Source organism: Symsagittifera roscoffensis, chromosome 10 (assembly GCF_963678635.1).
Source record: "Symsagittifera roscoffensis chromosome 10, txSymRosc1.1, whole genome shotgun sequence".
Lineage (NCBI taxonomy): Eukaryota > Metazoa > Xenacoelomorpha > Acoela > Convolutidae > Symsagittifera > Symsagittifera roscoffensis.
Window position 1 is genome coordinate 22634048 of NC_087071.1, and position 22333 is coordinate 22656380.

The window sequence follows — 22333 nt, forward strand, 5'->3', positions numbered from 1 at the left end:
TGAATGTTCCGACTATCTCTTAATTCATATCGAATTTTGGGAAAAAAATATTGAAAACTTATAAATTTTGGACAATATCAAAATGTGAAATGTTGAGTCGTACGAATTTAATACGACCGATCTGATTAGCTAGCCTCAATTAAATTTGGAGCGATTTTGTTGTGTAGGATAATTCGCTACGCATAAATAATTCTCGTTAAGCTATCAGTTACTGGGAGAAAAGTGTTTGTAAATAAGAAATCGGTAATTCAAATCCCACGATGACATTTTTATCTGACTGAAAAACTCTAGAAATAAAAATCATTCTACTAGAAACAAGATTTTCAAAAAATTTAAAATCTGCTAAAGAATTCGACTGAAAAAAAAACCGTTATTTTTCGTCAGAAACAAAAATTTGGTTCTGTACGGGTCTGGATTAGTTAATATTTTTTATTGAAAAATTGTATAGAAAATAAATTTCTGGCAAGTATTGAGTTGTTTGGCTAGTGGTGTTATTATAATTAGTACTTATATTTTAGTTCGGCACTTCTGTGTTTTAGGTTGTTGTCAGATTTAGTTTTTTCGAATTATTTTCGTATGCCGGTGGGTTCATTCCGTTGCATTCCAAATGCTTTCTTAATTGGTCTGCCAAGTTATCGATTTCTTGAATAAGCCCATGTGCTGTACTTCGTAGCTTCATTGTCCCATTTTTGAAGCTTTCAGCAGCTGAAGCCATTGCTTCTTTTTCAGCTTCTGTTTTTTGCAGTCTTAGTTCCAGTTCATTAATCTTAGTTTCCAGTTCTTTGTCAGGTGAAGACTGGTTCCCAAGCAAGCCGTGCTTAAATTGACCAGTTTCAAACTCAATTCCTTCAATTATCAGTTCTTTTGACTGGCCTCCTTTCGTCTTCATACATATCTTGTGAACTCTCTTAGCATTTTTGAGCCATTCTGAACACGCGTCTATATGTTCAGTTTTGGTATTTTCAACATTTTGGCGTTCAGTTTCCAGGTCAGTTTCTAGGGCGTCAGTGTGAAAACTTTGGGATTCAGTAGCAATCGAAGCTTCTTTTTCTTGAATTTTAAGCTCCAACAGTTCGATTTGTTTTTGAATCTTTTCGGTTTCGAAAACGACTTCTGTGGGCGCAGATTCTTTTTCAGATTTGCTTATCGCCAACGCAGCTTTCTTACTTGTTGCACATCCTGCTTGTCTTCTTTCCGCCTCGGATTCTTGCAGCCTTTTTTGTAGTTCTGCAAAATTGAGCTCAGACTTTTCAACTTTGAAAGCAATTTCTTCGAGCAATTTCTTCTGCAAATGACGAATTTCGTTCCGAAGACTTTTGCTTTTGCATGTATGTGTCTCAATCACAGAATCAAACTCGGATCGAAGTTTGCTCAGCTCACGGTCAAGCCTTGTGACGCGTCTTTTCGCACCTAGTTTTTGCGTTTCAACTCCAATTCTTTCGAATTTAATCCCAGTCGTTTCGTTTTCAGCTGGCTCTGAAATTTGGCTTCCGTTGATTACGTGGCTTACGTTGTCAAGCTGGTTCTGGATTTTTTTCTTAATTCTGATTCAAGGTGATCCCCAGACAAAATATCCTAAAAAGTTTAGTCAATAAATTGACAAATTTCAATCCAATATGAACTTCTAGAGTTTTTAATTTAAATCAACACTAGATCAGATCATGTCTTTAAATTCTAAAAACATTCTGATCTTGAGACAGTGAACAAGTATCGAAAATACAAACAAATTTTCAAAATTGCATACGAAATGTCAAAAGAGCAAACCAAAATGGTTGCGCTTCTTCAGAGGTCAAGAATTTGAATATAACATCAAGTCCATATTTTCAAAAAACTTTTTGTTCAGCAGCAATCTCTCGCATTTTTTCAGAAGAAACGAACACATAAAACGCCGGTAAAAAGGCAAACGTGAAACTTCAAAGATCTTCATTCAGTGAAAATGACAATTTTGGCGATCAAACAAAAATACATATGTTAATACAAAGCTGAAAAATTATACCTTTCTCAAAGTTTGTTGAGCTACATATGAAATTCGCAGTGGTATAGTTTCGTGTTAAATTTTTGGGCCAGAATTTTGCAATACAAATTGCACTATTTTACTTCTGCTTAAAATTTAAGCAAATTTTGCTCTCATGATTTTCGCCTGATGTTAGAAAACGCGTTTAAAGTTTCAAGTTTATTCATTTTGTCCAGGTAACTTAAATCTGCATTGTATATTGAATGTTATGAAGCCGCTCAGTTTTTTGAGTTTTTATGTGTAACCTCACAATTTATTTTTTTAAACTTTGACTGAAAACAAGGCATTTTTCGGTAATTTTTTTATTTTGAAAACTTGAAAAACAAGGAAAAAGTACCCGATTTGAAAAGTATCCTTGAAGATGATCCCAAATAACGTATTTCAGATCAAAATTTCAGATCTGAAAAATGGTAATTGGATGTTAGAAAACTCTTGGATGCTTTACGAAATATGCTTATGGTTGTTTCAACTCTAATTTTGATCTAAATTTGAAATCTGAAATACTTCTTTTCTTGTTTAGGTCAAGTCGGGAAAAACCAATTTCAAATCTGATAATTCTTGTCTGAAAACTTATTAATTCTGACCATTTTGACTCTTAAAAAAGTTTGAGTCACGTTCTGGGCTATTTCTTCAAGTTTTGTGGGCCTAACTTGATTGAAAAATAACATTACACCAAACTACTGCAACAATTTGGGTAGTGAGGCAATGATTAGGCAGTTGCCGTTATCCACCGGCTAAATAAAGGGTTTCAAATTAACAGTGCGAAAAATAAAAAAAAATTTTTTTAAAATCTATGTCATATTGAAATCTATGTTATGTCAACTTGATGAATAACACCAACTGCATAGAGATTGTAACCCCACTCACTTGCCTTTTTGTGCTAATCATTTGTTACAATATGATGTTTAATACTTTGAAACAAAATTAAGGCTCAAAATGCAATGGAGTGGGAATACGATATTGCAGTTTCGTCACAGTTTCGCATAGAATCATCACTTGAGAATTTTGTTATGGCACAAAATAGCAAGTCACTGAGATTTTGATATCTATCCAGTTGCTATTATCAAGCGGCTAATTACATGTTTTTTAGATAAGCTGATTCAGTTTTTGACCGAAAAATGAGAGCAAAACCTTTAAGCCGTTTTACTTTGTGCAATAAGGACGAGAATAAACCAAAAAAAATCATATGACAATTATTTCGACAATTTTTAAAACACGATTGGAAAAACTAATCAAAAACTGGTAGCATGAATTCATTTCTTTTCTGAAATTTATAAGAAAAAAAACATCGCAAGGGTGGCACAATTTTCAACAGGTAGCGAAAGTGTTTTCGTTTCTTCTCAAATCAGAACAAACCAAAATTTCAATTCTAACGACTACAGCCAATTTGAACAGCAAAAGAACAAACATAAGATTTAATATGAAATTAAAAATTCATATTTTTTTGCGTAAGATGTGCATACTTCAAAAACTGAATGAAGTAAACAGAAAATTTTTTAAAAATTGATTTTCAGTTTTTGCTTTTCATCTTTTGAAAAAAGGAAATGAATTGTTTCTGTGATTGACGGTCTCATATAACTAACCCAATTAATATAAAACTGGTTGAATGGGAAATCCAAAATTTAAAACCGAAATTTTAGAAAAGTCATTCACCTGTTTCCGCGCGAAAATCAAGATCTAGATTTATCAAATTTTGAGATGGGTTCGAAAGATAATCTATAAAAGATCTTCAATGATTTCACTGAATCTTGACAAAAAGAAAATATAGAAACAGAAGAAAAACTTGCTATTTTTGCGGCGGTAGTTATTGAAAAGAACACGTCCTTTTTCATTCCGCTAAGTGGCCGCACCTTGTTTCTCTATTTCTAACAATTATACTTAACAGGCTTTGTGGTTATTTTACCTATTCCGGTCAAATTATGTTCCGTTTTGACTACCCTTGATGCCATCATTGCATTTTAATTTTCTTGGTAAACCTTGCTTTAGTCATATGTAGATATCTTGCAGTTTTTTTCCTTGGACAGGGCATTGTGGGTATCGGAACTTTGAACTCACCTGATTTCTGGTTTTCCCAAGTTTTTCAAACTCAGGCAAGCTTTTGAAATGTTTTATATCTACTCATTCCAATATCCCTGTTTATTATTTAAAAGCTTCCAGTTTGCTGATTAAGTATTTTATCAAGTTTTGTTAAGATTCCAAACCTTTTACTAAATTTTTGTTCTCTATCTCAGATTTCATGCTTTGATCTGCTATTTTGCTCTTTTTTAATCTGCACAATTTTGCAGGTGATTCAAAATTTTGCAGATTTGATAAGTGACTTTCATTGCAAAGTTCTTGTTAGTCATCCTTTAAACTTGGATACTTCCAGTTGCGGTTGTTTCTATCAAAGTTTTCTCGTGCTTTTTGTCCCTAACGCTAATAACAGTTTAGAGACTACTTTTTTCTCCACCTGAAACTAGCTTATGTTGTGGCCTTCGCTTGGTCCTCTAGTTTTTTGGTCTGTAGTTTCTTCTTCGCCTCAGTTGAGTGCCAAATTGTCTCTGATATCAAGCGCTGCGACTGCAGCTCTATCTCAGCTCTATCTCCTACCAGTCTCGGTGTTACTATTTTCGGTTCTTTCAAAGCATTATCAGGTACTAGCATAGCAATTCTGGGTTCACTTTTACCGTATTTTTTTATCAAAAATTGGTTCAGTTATAATTGAATTGACGGTTCTGGTTTAGCTGATGCCCAAAACACGGGGTGTTCTCGTATCGGGGTTATTGTCTAGGCTCAAAAATTCTACCAAGAATACCGCCCCGGCCAAATTTACCTCGTATGTAAGTAGGTTGTAATATGAATGAACCTCTATACTCTAATTTAAAGTGCTATAGTTGCGACAGTTTTTAAGTGCCAAAAGAGCACAAATCATTAGACTGACCTTAAATCATAACAAACCGTTGAAGTATCAAACCAGAAAAAGTTGACTAAAAAATATCAAAGTTACTGCTTGAGCAGTATGAGAAATGTTCACAATTGCAATTTTATGCTTCAACAATTTTCTTTCTTCCTTGTCTTCCGAAAACTTTTCGCATTATGAGTATTTTAGAAAACGGGAAACTCTGCCAAATTTAAAGATGCAAAGTTTTAGAGTAGTATTTTGACTCACTCTCCGGTCAAATCTTGTTTTCGCAAGCACTGATGTTTCACTGCAGTCGATTGGCCGGAGAAGCCGACAGTCATCTTCGCCACTGTATTTAGGAGTCGAACTTTTGCGCTCTAAAATTCAAACTTAACAATTCATCTGGAGTAATGTTCTGAGTCGGAGAAAAGAGTAACTGTACCCATAATTGAAGCTATCTTTAACGAGAAAGAGGAGACTAAAAATAAAGTAGACCTAAGCCAATTTTATATACCTAGCTGGCATATCTTTGGAATTATTATAAGGATAATTATGGAACTAATTATTATATATATGGGTTTATGTTTGTACAGTTTTTCCCACAATTGCAAAAGTGTACATCAATTTTTACGCGAAATCGGTTATAAAAAATATATTTCAATTTGTGGATTCATATGATTTTTCAATAAATTTCAATTTGTGGAATAATTTTACTTTTCAATAATTTTAAATTTGTGGATTAATATAATTTTATGAACTTTTGGTGAACATTTTATTACCAGTTTTATTCTCTAATGAAGGTCAATTTGTGTGTTCTTGGTTGAACTTAAGATGAATTTGATTTAATGAGAGAAGATTTGTACCATCTTTTTTGAACTACAACATGGAACCTTACAAAAACTATTGAAAATTGCGTGACGGCAGAAGTGAATTTAGTATAGGAGCCTATATAAGATCAGATCATCCACAAATTGTCTTTGCTTAGCAATAAATTGCGCTCAAAAATTCAAAATTCAAATCTACGCCATAGCTTGAACCTAATCACTGACGGTGATCTGATCTTATTCTCCTAGAACGATTGTTCGTGAGTGAATGAGGCCAGTTCTGAGTCTTACCTGAGTCTGTGCAGTTTGTTGTAGACGCGTTCACAAAACTCGAAATGTGCAATTCTTCACCTTCAGTTATCATCTTCTTTCTTCTGTTTCGACTACTAAATATCCCAAGTTGTAAATGAAGTGAGGGAAGGTAATTTAAAAAAGAAAATAATTAATTACATACGACTAGCGTGACAATTCTTAAATTTCGAAAAAAATTAGAACTTCAGAATAATCGACATATAAATTGATTAGCAGTTATTAAACATGACACTAATGATACGATTGGTACTTTATATAAAAATATCACAAAACAATCTACAAAATGTTCAAGATATCTCAAAACTCACATCAAGTGTTTGAAAAAATCTTGATGAATGTAATCAAATTCAAACGAAAAAATAAAGTAACATTTTTTGAGAAAGAACTGCGCTTAAAATAGAATTGAAAACGCAAAATAAAAGCAATGACTCAGGACTGGGATGCAATATAAAATGCAACCAAAAAATCAGACCGCAATAGTTTTTTGGCGTCTGATTCGAATAACAGAACCTCTTTACATGAGGCTTCGAAATAGTTTAAATTCAATTATGATAACAAAAATCTACATCATTTTGGGATCGAGTGGATAAATCCCTTTACAATCAATGTGCATTATTCTATCTTTTTTCTCTGCATAAAAGATATCTCTATTCAAAGAAAACAAATAAAATCTCATTTTCGCTGCTTAGTGAAGAGAGAAAAAACTGAGCAAGTCCGAGAACTGTCGACTTTTTTGAGGGCTTTACACTTCCTCGCTAACAATTTGTCAATCTTTTAAACTGGATGAAATAAAGAAAATGATATGAACTCAAAGGGAAAATTGAAAAAGTAATTATAGCACATAGTATCAGAGAGTTCTTTGAAGGTGACCATAAGATGGGTGCTAGGAAAAAAAGAAGACAGGCCATCAAGACGGCAATACTTTCAGACGACAAATAAACTTTATTAAATGTAAGATGAGCAGTTCAAATGTACTCGAGAGCAGTCAAAAGCAGCTCGAAAGCAATTCGGATATTTACTTGCCGGTCACTCATTAGATGCAGTAACCAATTAATGTTATGGGAAAATGTTTTGAAAAAACAAAACAATCAATGAAAATTTTCACGAGCGTACTCGTTCTTAGCGTAAACATAATGATTAATTGGAAGCAATTGGAAGTTTTAATCATGTTTACCCTTAATACAGTGCTGGATTTGAATCATCCGGACAAAACGAACAAAACTTGAGTTTTCAAACGCGTTTTTCTCAAATTGGGTTAAGATTAGACAAAAAGTTGCTTAGAATTTCCTCAGAATTAATATGGTGTAATTTTTTCTCCAAAATTCTCAACCAAAATTTTACCCCAAAAATGGGTCACTTTGGTTTTTTCAAATAATCAAAAATTGTTTGTTAATGGATAAGAAAATTATATCGCAAGAAGCCTCTTTCACAGCCCAACAAAGTTTAAGATGGGTTAAATCTCCAAAAACAAGTAAAAGAGAAAAAATTTTTACTTGATAGTCAATAAATGTGATTTTTACTATATAAAACCCAGAACCTCTGTTTAAAAACAAATTTTAAACAAATTGCGCAAAATTTTGGAGATTTAAACCCTCTTAAACTTTGTTGGGCTGTGTACGAGGCTTCTTATGATATAATTTTCCTATCAATTAACAAAGTATTTCAGCGTAGTTTTTGATTATTCGAAAAAAACCAAAGTGACCCATTTTTGGGATGAATTTTTGGTTGACAATTTCGGAGAAAAAATTACTCCAGCCTAATTTTGTCTAAGCAACTTTTGTTCTCCTCACTTTTTGTCTAATCATAACCCAATTTGAGAAAAACGCGTTTGAAAACTCAAGTTTTGTTCTTTTTGTCCGGATAATTTAAATCAGCACTGTAGTAGCCCATTCTTTTAGGTGAAATATACTTGTAGTCCAATTTGGCGATTGTGATAAAGTAACTTAGGAAAAAAAAAGATGCAGTGAAACAATATAAGGAAAATTTTACTGATAATTTTGCAAAATTGCGAAATACAGAGGGATGTAGCGCACCGGGCAAATATTAAGCTTGATCTTTTTTAACTTTTTTTGTGAAAAACAACATTAAGAGGAAAAACTGTTCAGTGGATAGGCGCATAATTTTGTGTCTGTATGTCCTTGGATTCCCGAGACAAATCTTTGAACTTTTTTCATAATGTAAATGATTTCCACTTACGAAATTTCCGTGAATTCCCCATACAAAAACCTGCAACGTAAATTTTGTCCGCACAATTGTTGTGTCGCGGATTCCGCAACAAGCGAAAATAGCTAGTCTTACTGGACTCCACAATTGTAAATGGATTTCTCAAAATGTCAGTGAAATCCGCAAATGTAAAAGGAATCCGCAATTGTAAGTTAATTTTTTTTATTACTGATTTTGCATATGAACAAATGAAAGCTACAGCTGGAATTATTATTTATAGCCATGTGGAATTTAAATCAAGGATCTAAGTATTGTCATCGGAATCCGGGAACAAATCTTAAGAAATTGGTTAACTAAATCGGTGGACATCACCCTTTAGTATTTGGAGTACTATTTCAAGCAAGCAACTTTTGGTACCATTGTTTTGGAAACACAACACCCAATATATTCGTTATTTGGAGTTAATGTCTTGAGAATGTTTGGAAATACAACGCACAACATATGCATATATAGTTTTGCTGTGAGTTGGATGAGTTCTGTACGCATGTTCTGCTTATGCTGTAAGTATCGCCGTAATGGGTCAGTCTTTGGGGTTCCAACAATCCTAAATACTGATATGGTTAGTGGAGAGTGAAGTAAAATCTTGAAGGCATCATCTGGGATGAGATGATAGCGTAAACTCAAATTAAAGATGAATGCAGTATTTGAGATTAGCCGGGAGTGAAGCCAAATCAACATTTGAGATGAGATGAGGTGAAGTCAAGGCAGTATTATAGACGAGCTGATCGCGATAGCATGTAACAATTGAAAAACTAATTTGTGTAGAATTTATTCATTTCAAAAACCTCTTAAAATTGAAAGATAAAATTTAAAACGCTGTTACATACAAACGAGTTTGTAAAGGAAATCGGCACACAAAACGCGGATTCTACTTATACTTTAGGGATTTCACTTACTATTTGCGGATTTCTCTTACAAATTGCGGATTTCGCTTACAATTGCTGATTCCGCAACAGCTCATTTTAGTTACTCACATGTTTTTTTATTTGTTTGTGGATTCCACAAACAGTTTCGGATTCAGCAAATACTGTTGCGGATTCTGCAAGTTCGTCTACTTTGCGAACGATTTTGCGCGCTACAGTGTTTTTGGTATTTGTGTGTGGAATCCAAAACAGCAAATAACTTCAAAGAAAAATAGCAATGTTGCGGATTCCGCAACAAATCTGATTTTGTCCTGTTGCAGAATCGGTTCACAATGGTTTGAACCCGGCTACTGAACGTAAACTATTTTCTGTCAATTATGGCGCATATTTGAGTTTTAGAAAGGGAATGACCCAGGCTGGGTTCCAACCTACGCCGAACCTGCCGGAACGCAATGTGTATACGCTCGGTTAAATTCCTTGTATTATATGCAACTAAATATGTATTGTTGGACCGATAGGGTCTTAATGGTTGCGGAGTGAGAGGCGTTGTCTTTGTCGTAGTGCAAAGCAGTTACTCGACCTGAAGGATAAAGTCCCTGAGGGCTAGTGGGATCGACAATCCAGACGAGATCACCAGTTCGTAAATCGAGGTTTCTATTGGCCCGCCACATCGAGCGTTTGTTCAAGGAAGGGACATAATCCTTCAGCCAACCCTGCCAAGCAGCATTTGCGTAAGCTTCGTTTCTCATATAATGCTTACGGTGGTCGAAACTTTCAAGAAACGTAAGCGACGGAAGACTTAAAGAGTACTCACCCAAAAAATTATAGCCGTTAACTCTTCCAATCCAGTTGAACCGGAACCAACAGGCGTTTGTTGGACGGGCATTTAATGATTGCTCCACCAAACAAAACGTGGTCAACAAAACCTCATCTGCTAACTTGCCAGTACCATGGTTGTGTAGAAACTACGTTTGCAAATGCGTACTTACCTGTACCACGACCCACCATGACGCGGCGCTCCAGGAGGATTGTATTTCTATTTAACCCATTATGCACTAATAATGCGGGAGCCTGTCTGTTTCAACTTTTGGCAGTCATCTACCGATATGGATTGGACCAAAATGGACCAAAAGGATCCATCACACAGTTACTGAATGGTCGATGGTGGTAACCAAGCCCTTCGACAGGGAGGTCTGACATTAAAGGATGTAACGTGCTTGCCTTGAATTTTCTGCAGAGAAAACAACATCTTTCAAATGTACGGAGGGTCGCTCGCAGACCAAACACCACAGACCCCATATGTACTATGGAACGCAAATAGGTCAAGTGTTGATAGTTGTGGGCAATGTGCAGGTGCCTCAGAAACAGTTTCACAAAAAAAATGACGAAAATCTTTGACGCTTAGTTTCAAAATACTTTTCCGCAAATTGTTGAATCCGTCTCGTGGAACAAATAATGCAATCGAGGCTGATAAACGGTGAGTAACCTGCAATGCGACCAGAACATTTCATGGGTATGTCAGATTGAAGTTGTTTGAATTTATCTTCACCGTTTAACAATTTATCTTTCGCAATTGCTAATTCGGCCGGGTAAAACCAGTATACTTCTCCCAAGCAAAAATTTGCTCTGACCGCTTGGAAATTGTCGTGAGAGCATGTGTTGAAATGTCTATGGCGTCTTCCACAGAATTTTTGGAAGGGATATTAGTCGCAACACCCACATTTGGTTTGAGTGGCAACTCATTGCCTTATTGGAAGCTCCGATCCCTGACCCAACTGCTTTCTCTAAGACATTCCGCTAATCCTTTGCTTATCCTAGTATCTGCGGGATTATATCCATTATTTACAATGAGCCACTGATCCACAGTGGTGAGTTCCTTTATTTCATAATTCCGGTTTGCAACGACAATTGCTAAAATATCGACGGAGTGAAGCCTTCATTGGCGCAACCTTTGCTTTACCACAACCGAACGCAATTTCTGTTTCTGAGTCTCCAAAATCTGGGCACGACGGAAACCAATTGCGCAAAACGCTTCTTCCGAGCTGTTCCTCAACATATGGAGCTCGCATTGATCAAATGGATTGCTTAAGTTGATCCGGGGGTTGAAACACAGGCTTGAATGCTACTCAATGAATTGCTTTCTGAGCACTTCTGGTGAGAGATTATCCCATTGTTGCCCGGTTATGTGCCAAATGTCTTTAAAAATCAGGGAGCCACAAAACCAATAGGGTCGCAGACCAAGAAACAGAATTTGTCGTGTAATGGACGTTTGGAGCTCGCAGTTAACTGTACGACTACCAACATCAATTGAATGATGAGTCACTTCCATGGTTCCACTATAACCCTAACATATGTGAACTGAAAATTTCACCTCAACTTGCAATGGCCTTTCGTTTTGTTGTTACGTCAAATGTAGGGCTTAAGTTTTCTTTATTTACAGGAACATTACTAACAAGTTTGGTGAGACGGAATCATCCTATTCTAGGAAAGTTCATCAGATCCTTGCTGATTCTCATGGCTTCATCGTGGTTTTTCAATGAATCCAGGTAATCATCCAGGTAAAACCTGATAAGTACTGCTCTAGATACTTCAGGTAATTTTTCCCGTTACCCTGGCAGTTTGCTGCAGTGCGAAATGCGCGCACGTTGGGAAGTCTCGAGCAGCGAAACTATGCCGGGCATTCCGCAAAACTTCCATATTTGACGAGGAATCCTCGCAGCACAAAAAAAACTCAAAGAAAAAGAAAATTGATCACAAGGGGGTACCGCCACCTGAAAGCATACCCTCGATGTTCGCGGAGACGGCAAAAAGATGCTGTCAGAAGCGCAATAACAAGTGTTACAACTTTTGCATATTATCAGAACCACAGAGCAAAATTTTGGTGAAAGATTGGCTGTGAAATGTTGACGCCCCTTTCAAAACCCGACGAACCTTACCTGGTTTGTTTGGGTTGAGGACAGAGTGGTGGCGTAAATAACATTCAGGGCCGGAGCGGAGCTGCAAATCGTGCAGATTAACCGGAATGACATCACCTCTATCAAGGTCCTCCTTTTTGTCTCAGTGTAGTTAATCTTTAAACTACTTTCTTTGTCGAGCAGTTTTTCAAACATCGTGAACTGCGCCAGCGGTAATAGTAATTGTTGTGAAAAGAACTGCTATCATCGGCACATACCATTTCTACCCAGAACCGTTCACCATCATGCAGTGTTGTTGATTGAAGAAAGTTAAGCGTTCGCTGATCGCTTGCGGAACGAGCATCTGCTTGCTGGTATGTACCATAGCTTTCTGACTCATAACTTGCTTTAACTTGGCTAATAAATTTCACGTCTTCGCCGTTTCATTTGAAACATGTTGATAACAACACAGACAATGAAAAGTGTGGGCCACTCTAAACCCATGCTACCGGCAGAGCAGACGAACAGCCATTGGAATTTTCTTATTTGCATCATGAATATAATCGAGCGGGCGTATGTGGTGATAAAAGTCACGACAATTTACCATTTCATTGTCCCAATAACTATAACGAATTGACTGTATTCGTTCCATGTATGGATTCTTTTCTTCAAGGACCGGAACATCAGCCTTTTGAGACCAAACATTAAATTCATCTTTACGTAAGCGGTTACATTGAAGGTATTATCGGTTTATTCCTGTCAGCGGAGAGGGTGACATCAATTTACTCAGTGGAAACAATATCCGAAGAAATAAAATTATTCAGAGACAAATCAAGTTTTTCCCTGACAGGTGCAGAAGGCTAGCCAAGCTTGCGGAGAGCCAGGAGTGATTGCTCGCAGAATCACACAAAGCGACAGCGTAATCAGTTTTCGACTTAGTTCACACAATTAAGTCAATAATTTGTAGAAGACCTTCAATGTTCTCCACCGATGCGGAAAAAGAAAACAATTTTCTCCGTAGTTTTTCCGGCAGAAGACTTGTTTCTCTCCTTCCGAAGAGGAAAAATGCGGTCTGCACCAGGCAAGAAAACGATTTGCGGAAAACTTTGCCCTTTGAGTAGGGTTTTTCCTTGAAAACCTTGCATCCCCATAACGAATGTTTACCAGAGCACTGCGGGCAGGGAGGATATTCCAACTTGTTCGGCTTACCCCCAGATGCAAAAGTTTGGGTTGCAGTTTTTGCCTTGAAGGGTTCCTCAGTTTTTTTTTATTGTTTTTGTAGGCTCATGCATTTTGTTCTTCTCTTCGAACCACTCGTTGAAATCAAGGAGATTATGGCAACACCAATTGCGCTTGTGCAAGTAGGACAACCAAGACACAATAATGTTGGGCGATAATTTACATAAAATTTGATTCAAGATGGCGGTTCATTTCAAATCGTCCCCATATGACAACAAAGAAAGCATCAACACAGCATCAATCGAAACACAGCATCAAGACTTGAAATAACACAAGCAAAATTTAAAATGCTTGCCGAATTGTGACTTCTTATCACTGGCGCTCACATTGGTTTGAGGTTGCCCAATATTTAACTCAAAGAACCTTAGTGCATCTCTGTACATTCGACCTGAATAAGCAAAGTCCGCTATTGCCAACTAAGCTTTCCCAGATACCCTTATTTTTAAGGTACGTCAGCTTGACGCCATCCGAGATAGTTGATTGCGAATCAACCGCACTTCGAAACTGACCGATCTAATCAAGCCATTCCAACTGATTACCAGCTTCTTTGGAAAGTTTCTATTGGGGTAAGGGATCTTTCTGTTCGATGCCAAGACTTCGGCTGTCTCCAACTGATATCGGTTGCGATGGTGGATTAAAATAGTTCGGGACCGGCTGTAGAACGCACGATGCGGCTGGTTTCGAAAAATACGGCTGATGAGCGGACGAGCCAGAAATGTCCGACACAATTCGGTGATTGCAAGGGTACTTGCTCGTGTAGCGAAACAAAATAGCAAATTGCTCCATTGCTGTTTTTTTAGGGAACGTTGCAGATTTTGGAGAGTCAACATGTGTTACTGCCTCAAGTAGGTGCATTGACTCATTCAAAGCTAATGGATTACAAATTGCGAGGGATGGTGTTGCAGTTGCAGAGACCCACGGAGGTTAGGGTTATAGAAATGAATGAAGAAGATGAGTTGACCTACAGGGGGTACTTAAAAAAGAATTACAGTATGAGAAGCTAAGTTTAAGTACGGAGGTGATAGAATCTTTCAAAACATGGCAAATTCAGCATTAATCACCTGATTTGCATGGTTGTGTTATTTTTTGACTTTTAGTGGACATATTGTGCTGCGTATCAGTGCCGGGTGCGTAAAAGATTTAAGAATCATGGGAGGTCGTCATCGTTGAAGGCAAGGCACCTATTTACTTGTTACACACAAAAACGACATCTACCGGGGCGTTTTACTAAACCATGTATAACCCAGTAGTGTATGCGGTTGGTTTGGTACGGTCACTACTGACACGTTTTCCACTACGGGCTCTTTGTTGCTTCATTTTGTCTCCGATCTTTTCTGTTCTTTACTTAGCCGACAAAAACTCTTTTTTTTCGTTGACTGGAAGTCATAAACGCTGTTACGCTCTGAAATGACACCCTAGACCGATGTGAACTTTGAGATTTTTCGGAAGAGTTCGAAAATGCCACTTCCACCGAACGCGATGAAACGGACCTTGCTTATTAGAACCTACATACTTCCCAGCTTTTTGAATTGCCTCATCATGTCTTTTTGTCACCAGTTCACGCCATTGTGCCAACTTCTCACAAATCTTGTCTCTATTGTCAGCCTTTCTACGGTTTGACTTATCTCAAAACTTAAAGATAAAAAAAATAAAAAAGCCTTTTGCATTAAAACTTTCTTTTTTAAATTTAATTCCCAACTATTAATTTTCTTTTTGTTCTCCATGGCTGGCTTCTTGTAGATATTTGTGAGCATTGAGGAGCTCAATTTCCAGAGTACGCAGATACTCAAAAAATTTTATTTCTTTTGGCCTATTTCTTCGTTCAATTTGGCGAACTGTTACAATATGCTATTCAAATCAAGTGTGAGACAAATCAAATTTTAATTCAATGCAAAAAGCTAGCGAAAAACACATCAGCGCAATGTAACGCAAATGCAACAATCTATTTAATCATACCAGACCAAGCCTATCAGCTAAAGAGCTATAAATTTTGGCTAGGTGTTTCTGAATTTGACGAAGATGAGAGAATTTTGCTTAAAGAGCGCGCATGGCTTCTTGTTCAATCTATTTTTCCTCTTAGTCTTAGAAACAATTTTTTGAGGTTTTTCCTTATCTGCGAATGAGCCGAAAAGTTTTGATCTTTATTTTATCGGGCTGGTGTAATGCCAAGTACTGCTTGCGCAAACGCTTATCCTTACCTGTACGTTTCGATATAAAATGCTCGACTATGCTGATGATTGGAATACCTGAATTTTTCCTCAGTTCCGGTGCAGTGACAATACACGATAGCACTAGTTTTCGCTCAAAAGCGTTTTAAAATGGCTACAATTTTATTTTCGGAGAAAGGGTTGAACTTATTGCAGCGATAACTACTATCTGATTTGTTTATGATGTCGTTCCAAATTATGATAAGCGAGTGATGGGTGATATTCGAGTATAAAACTGAACGAGTCTTACGGGTGTTTACGGCTTTCAAGTTAAAATTTAGACCGGGTTTGGCTAAGTATGTATCAACAAGTTGATTATGGAATGACGCATGTAGATTTTCTAGAGCGTGATGCAACGAGGATGCACCAACAACAAAAACCATTAATTGTTTTATACCAAAAAATAATGGACGGGGCAGATTGAATAATTCCACAAGTATTTTTGGATAGATTTGAGGGGCGTCAAATATGTGAGTTCAAAATCCATTTAACTACTCGGAGTAAACCTGAAGTCGCCAGAGCTCAAACTAATTTATACGACTGAGTTTTTTGAGATTGTATAAATAAGGTTGAAATTTTCAAGCGTTCCGGTCGAGGGTATTAGCTTTTGGTAAATAGCAAACTTTTGACTTTATTTTTGGTTTTTCGAATTGGTTGATAGCGAGAGGTTTACCAGGTTCGAACAAACTTAGTTCAAAATGTTGACCAAAAATCTCACAAAAATCTATAAAAGTTGATTTTATACTAAAGTAAAAATATGAGCAAAAATAAAATTTTAGAAGTCTATAACACTCGTTTTTATACTTGAATTCAAAATCTTGGCCCAAAATTTTCAAAATAAATTGAGTCACTTGCTTTTCTACGTAGATTTTTGAGATTTACAAATAGTTAAGAACCTCAGTTGAAATGGAAAAAAAAGGGTTTTGGGTATTTCTTACAGTTATCTATGAAAAAAATCTCTTGAATCCTAACGGCATGAATCCGTTCAGCTATTTACGGTTTGCTGTTCACTCTCGCCAGTTTCCAGTCATGACAACTTATGTGCAGCTTCTGTTACCACTAGTTTTCTCGATACCCGTTCAGAAGTCCTCCATTTGTACAAAATTCGATACCTGCTCAAAAGGCCTCCATTTGACCAAAATTCGATACCCGTTCAAAAAGCCTCAGTTTGTTCAAAACTCGATGCCCGTTTGAAAGGCCTCCACTTTTCCAAAATCGATATCTGTTCAAAAAGCCTCCGTTGGTTGAAGGTATGGGGGGGGGGCAGGATACTGGTCCGTAGACGCGATCCGTAATCAGTCGCGGCACCAAAAATGTACTGAAGATAAGTTGTCGTCCAATATTGTATTTCGGGTATAAATTTAAGCAACCAAATTCGACGATTTTTTTTGGCTTCAATTCGGATCAAAAGAGCAATAGCTATTTGCTTAAATTGAAACTTTAAACATCACCGATATTGAGCGTGTGAGAGCGTTCACACTTGCGGCTAAACACTGTTTTGACAGTTGAAAACCTGTCAATCAAGGTCGGCCAAAGTTGTTTTTTGAACTGGTTTAAATAGGTAGTCAATATTAAAAAGATTTTTTTTAGTGGGGGGGATTCGAACCCGTTTACTGAGCGTGAATTTATGTTCCGTCATGTCCGGCGCCTATAATTATATTGAATGTCTGTTGGATATAAAATGAAAACTGCATCGTATTTTTAGTTTGAGATTTAATAATTTAGTTCTGGTAATCTGACTCACTATCTCAAATTTTTTGATCATCGCAGGTGATTTTAGTTAAAGATTAAAACGTAAAAAAATTGAGAAAATTTTATAAAAAAATTCATAAAAAAGTAGTCAATTTTCATCCCTTAACCATTTTTTATAAGGAAACTTAAGTGTCCGAACTGTCATTTTAATAAAAAGAGCAAAGAAGAGGTGAACTATCATGTTGCCAAGAAACATGCTCAACCAAGTTCGAAGCAGTCGACAATTTGTCCTTCTTGTGAACAAGAAATCCCAGTTTACTATTCTCTCCCACAACATCGGAGAAAGGAACATGGAGCTAAGCAACGAAAATCTAGTGATACGGTGGCTGAGCTGAACAAGATTGTGGAGGAAGAGTTAAAATATGGCGAAAAATTGAAAGAGGAACTTAGTGCTTGTCACCATTTCCTGGTGGTTACGGAGATGGAAAATAGGAGACACAGGGTATTCAACTTCAAATGTCCAACTTAGATACCAACATTATTAACGAGAAAGTTGAAGAAGTCTTCAACAAGCTCAATTTCGTCGCTAAAATTAACATTGTTCTGGGGTTTGTTCTTCGAAATTTTGAGACAAGCGAATATCGATTTTTCTACGCCCATGAAAACAATACTTTTTTTGAAAAATCCCATTTGCTTTGTACTAAAGCAGATTTGAGAACAATCTACTTGACAACAGTTATTTAAAAAAGTTTCCTTAAATAAAATCTCAAAAGGGCTCCATAATTTTGAGGGCTCCTTAATGTTGCAATTCCATTCGATGACCCACTTTTTTTTGATACACGCTATTCACCTTCTTGTTGTTTATATTTAATCGAGCTTAAAACCTAGAGGCGAACATTAGAAACATTTCAACTTCAGGTCTGCATAAAAAACTGTAGTAGCTCTTTTTCTATTTTTTCAAATTTAAAACTATGCTCTTTTTTTCAATCGAAACGTGTTTTGTGAGAAAGAAACTTGGCAATAGCATTTACTTTTATACAGCAGAAAACAATTGATTAATTTGCATTTTTTGTTTCATCGATTTAGGACAATAGTCGATGCTTTTCCTAAATCACAGCATCGATGTTTCATGTTGTCTGTGATTTACAAACTATTTGTGACAAAAAGCCAAAATGTTGTTTCTTGGCTGATAAAATATAATCCAACTGTTTTGTACAAAAATTATATAAATATAATAAATTTTAGAAAGCGAGTTCGACTGTATTTTTTGTGCTATTTTTCAAATCACGCTGTGATCAATGTGATCTCCGTTCTTGTGATTTGTCAAACAGCACCGACAGGTAAATGCACTCTAAAGGCAAATTAAAGCAAATTCGTTGATAAGTTCAGCAATTGCCAAGGCTTGCGTCGCAACACGAGGTATATTTAAATTTTTCTATCAAATATTCTTGAAAGTCATTGCTTGATATCTTTAAGTTTGATAAAAATTAGTTTTTGACTATTTAACATGAAAGAAGCTCTTAGCAAACAAATGTTTTTCAAAAAAGGTCAAATGATTTAAATTCTTTGGTTTTTCAACTTTCTCAAAAATTTGCATAACACGAGTCTGCGACAAAATATAACCTACTATCCGGCAACTGGATAAAATTACCGAATTCATGCGGATTGAATTTCACTAAGACCACAATTTTCTTATTTATATAGCTGATAATTTATTTGTGACAAAAAGCCAAAATGTTGTTTCTTGGCTGATAAATTATAATCCAACTGTTTTGTACAAAAATTATATAAATATAATAAATTTTAGAAAGCGAGTTCGACTGTATTTTTTGTGCTATTTTTCAAATCACGCTGTGATCAATGTGATCTCCGTTCTTGCGATTTGTCGAACAGCACCGACAGTAAATGCACTCTGAACTCGTGACAGCAAGTTCGCATCAGCCTTGATTGATTGATTAGCTTCAGATAAATTTCAATTTCCATGAACGTTTTTTGCTTAAGCGTTAACATCGTTAAAAATGATAAGCTATTATTTTTTCGATAAACAGCAAAGAATTATCCAAAAAGGAACAACCAATTGGTTAATCGTGAGCAACTTTACATTCTTTTCTCAACTTAGTCAGCTTAAAACATTAGTGTTTTAGATGCAAAGGAAAGAAGATAAAAATCTTTTAACTAACCACAGTGCAGCAAAGTTTTGGTTCTCACAAGAAAACTCTACTGCTAATTAACTGTTTTTCTTTCGCGGGGTTCAGTTTCTTTAGTAGATAACATATGGGAAGTTTGTTAAAACAAACTCACTTTCTCAGCTTTTCCTAAATTCCTGCTGATGATTTTAATTAGCACATCTGGATAAAAAAATTGACCTAAACTGGGCAAAATCGCATTGCGCACAGTGTTTCATGTTTACGTTATAATAGACTTTCGGCGAGGAGTGCATAGACTCACAAAATTATTCACAAAATCGTTTTGTGAATTACATCCGCAACGAGCGCCCATGGATTCTAATCGATTATAATGGACTCCCGAGATAAAATAATCCATTATAATCCATTACAGATGTAATATTCAGACCACGAAATTGATTATAATGCCATTACAATTGATTATTTTTAAAAAAATGATCCATTATAATCGATTATAATCCATTATTTTTGTAACTGAAATCGAATACTTTTGCCAAGATAATCCATTCTAAATGATTATTTTTGAACCAAAAATCCGTTATAAGGCATTGTAAGCGATTTTTCTCCAATTCATTTTGAGAACTAAGTACGATTATTTTTGTGAAACTTTACCAATTTTGCAAGAAAGGTGCAAAACGTATGTCATGTCTTTTACTTTTACTAAATGGGGGGGTTTAAACTGGGGGTGTATAATGGGGGATGTAAACGGGGGGGGGGGGCGGTTGTGGTAAAAAAAATTGTAGAATGAAGTGTTAAACTGCGATGAATTAAAAAAGTAGAGAAAAAAATGATTTGTGAAATGTAAAATTTTATGAAGCGGAAGGCGTAGCAACTGTTCTAAACAGAAAATGAGATAACTTTGAAAAAATGTAAATTTCACAATAAACCCCTCAAAAAAATCCCTTAATCGATTATAATTGATTATTATGGATTTTAATGGCCTAAAAACATTAGGAATATAATCCATTTTAATGGATTATAATTGATTAATTTGTCATTTTATAGATACTGACCATATTATGTCAATACAATGGATTGTGATCCATAGGCGCTCAGTGCAGGTAAAGCATGATTTAAAAAATCAAAGCAGTAGAAATAATTCAAAATACTAAACTGGAAGATTTTTGATATACTATGACATCTAATCACAGTGCCGATTGTATAATTTCAAAAAAAACTTGAAAAATTAACAGCAACTTACATATGAAGCTCCAACTTTCTGTCTCGATCACTTATAGTGAAAAATTTGCTTCTCAAAACTCAGTTTTTTCATGTGTTTCTATTTTATCAAGTGTTTGTATTTTTCAAAGTTAAACCATACAGTTAATCAATTGAGAGAGTTTTGCAAGTTTGCTCAATGTATTATTTCTGTTTACAAGTTTACACTCAATGTATTATTTCTGTCGCCATTCTGTTGTAATGTTATACTATAAGCAAAAATTTCATTCTTAAAATTGCTTTTTTATGCAAAAGCTTTAGTCGGCTTAAAATCTAAATTACTCAATGTATTATTTCTGTCGCCATTCTGTTGTAATGTTATACTATTGTAATGTTATACATTCTGTTGTAATGTTATACTATTGTAATGTTACACTCAATGTATTATTTCTGTCGCCATTCTGTTGTAATGTTATACTATAAGCAAAAATTTCATTCTTAAAATTGCTTTTTTATGCAAAAGCTTTAGTCGGCTTAAAATCTAAATTACTCAATGTATTATTTCTGTCGCCATTCTGTTGTAATGTTATACTATAAGCAAAAATTTCATTCTTAAAATTGCTTTTTTATGCAAAAGCTTTAGTCGGCTTAAAATCTAAATTGCGGCTTTAAATTGCGGCGCCTTCTGACTTCAAAGCGCACTTTTTTTTCGTTGTTTTTTGTATTATCATATATCAGAACAACTCGATGTTTCATGTTGTCACTGATTAAACTTGGTCTTAGTTCTTTTTTTTGTGAAGAATAACAAAATTATGCGAAAAATAACAAAAAAATTTAAATTAATTTTATTTAAAACAGAAGTATTTAAAAAAGTTATGAGCAATTGAGATTAGCACCGAAAAACTTAATTATAAAAAATTGTAAATGACTAAAATAGGTTATGTTTTTTTTTAAACCAGTTTTGAGACAAGTTAAGTTTCTTCGATTAAAATCGATTGTGATTGAGTTTTAATGCCTCAAACAATGATAAAAATGGTTCCCTTTTAGTCGAACTGTAATATCATCTTTTTACGAGCTTACAGCATTAATTAAAGGTAGCACAAAGTTTTCTAACAAGATGTAGATTACACCTCAGCTCAGGAATTTTTTAACTGATACTGAATTATACATATTTACGTGCAAGCCAATTAGTACGACCAAAAAACGGTCTCTTTTTGAGCTCGTTGGTTGGAAAATAAAACGCATTCAAGAATTAAATGAGAGATTGGCAGTTAGGAATATTTCGAACATTGTCTTCTTTATAAAATGTGTGCTCTTGTTTGAAGTTTATTTGAAAAAAAAAACATAGCTTGAAAGCTTAGTTTAAGCTCCTACCCTTGTGATAGCTTCATATAATTGAGAATCTACTTTAAATAACGAAACGATTCGATTTCTTCTTAATGATTGAAAATTATGGTCGTATCATAATGATAAGAGAAGAACTTACAGTATGAAATATGATTGTCAATAGTATATATAAAAAAATTTGTCAACACTGAGACACTTAATCCAGATTTTTTTGAGTCAAACGAGATTTAAAAATTTAAAGAAAGCTTTACTGAATGATTTTTTTTCTATCGAATAGTTCACTAGCCATAACTTTAGACTTGTAATTTTAACATTCAGCTTCCATATGCATCTTGCGAAAAAATCTTCCTTTTATACATACAGCACTTGACAAATTTTTGAGCTGAAGTAGTGGAAAGTTGATTTAAGTAAGAAATACGAATTTAGATAAAAAAACCTCGACTCGATATAAGTTTGCTCCAGACAGTCCTGCTCTGTAGCGGATTTAGGGAGG

At 35.4% G+C, this 22333-nt stretch overlaps 1 long non-coding RNA gene across 1 annotated transcript; it reads right to left on the reverse strand.

The window, feature by feature from the left end:
* Window positions 1-467: 467 nt before the first annotated feature.
* Window positions 468-20714, reverse strand: LOC134855471 (uncharacterized). Its single transcript, XR_010164493.1, has 4 exons — window positions 20537-20714; window positions 6011-6105; window positions 5163-5272; window positions 468-1575 (listed from the first exon to the last, which is right to left on the reverse strand). It is a non-coding gene; the product is annotated as an uncharacterized LOC134855471 (long non-coding RNA).
* Window positions 20715-22333: the final 1619 nt, after the last annotated feature.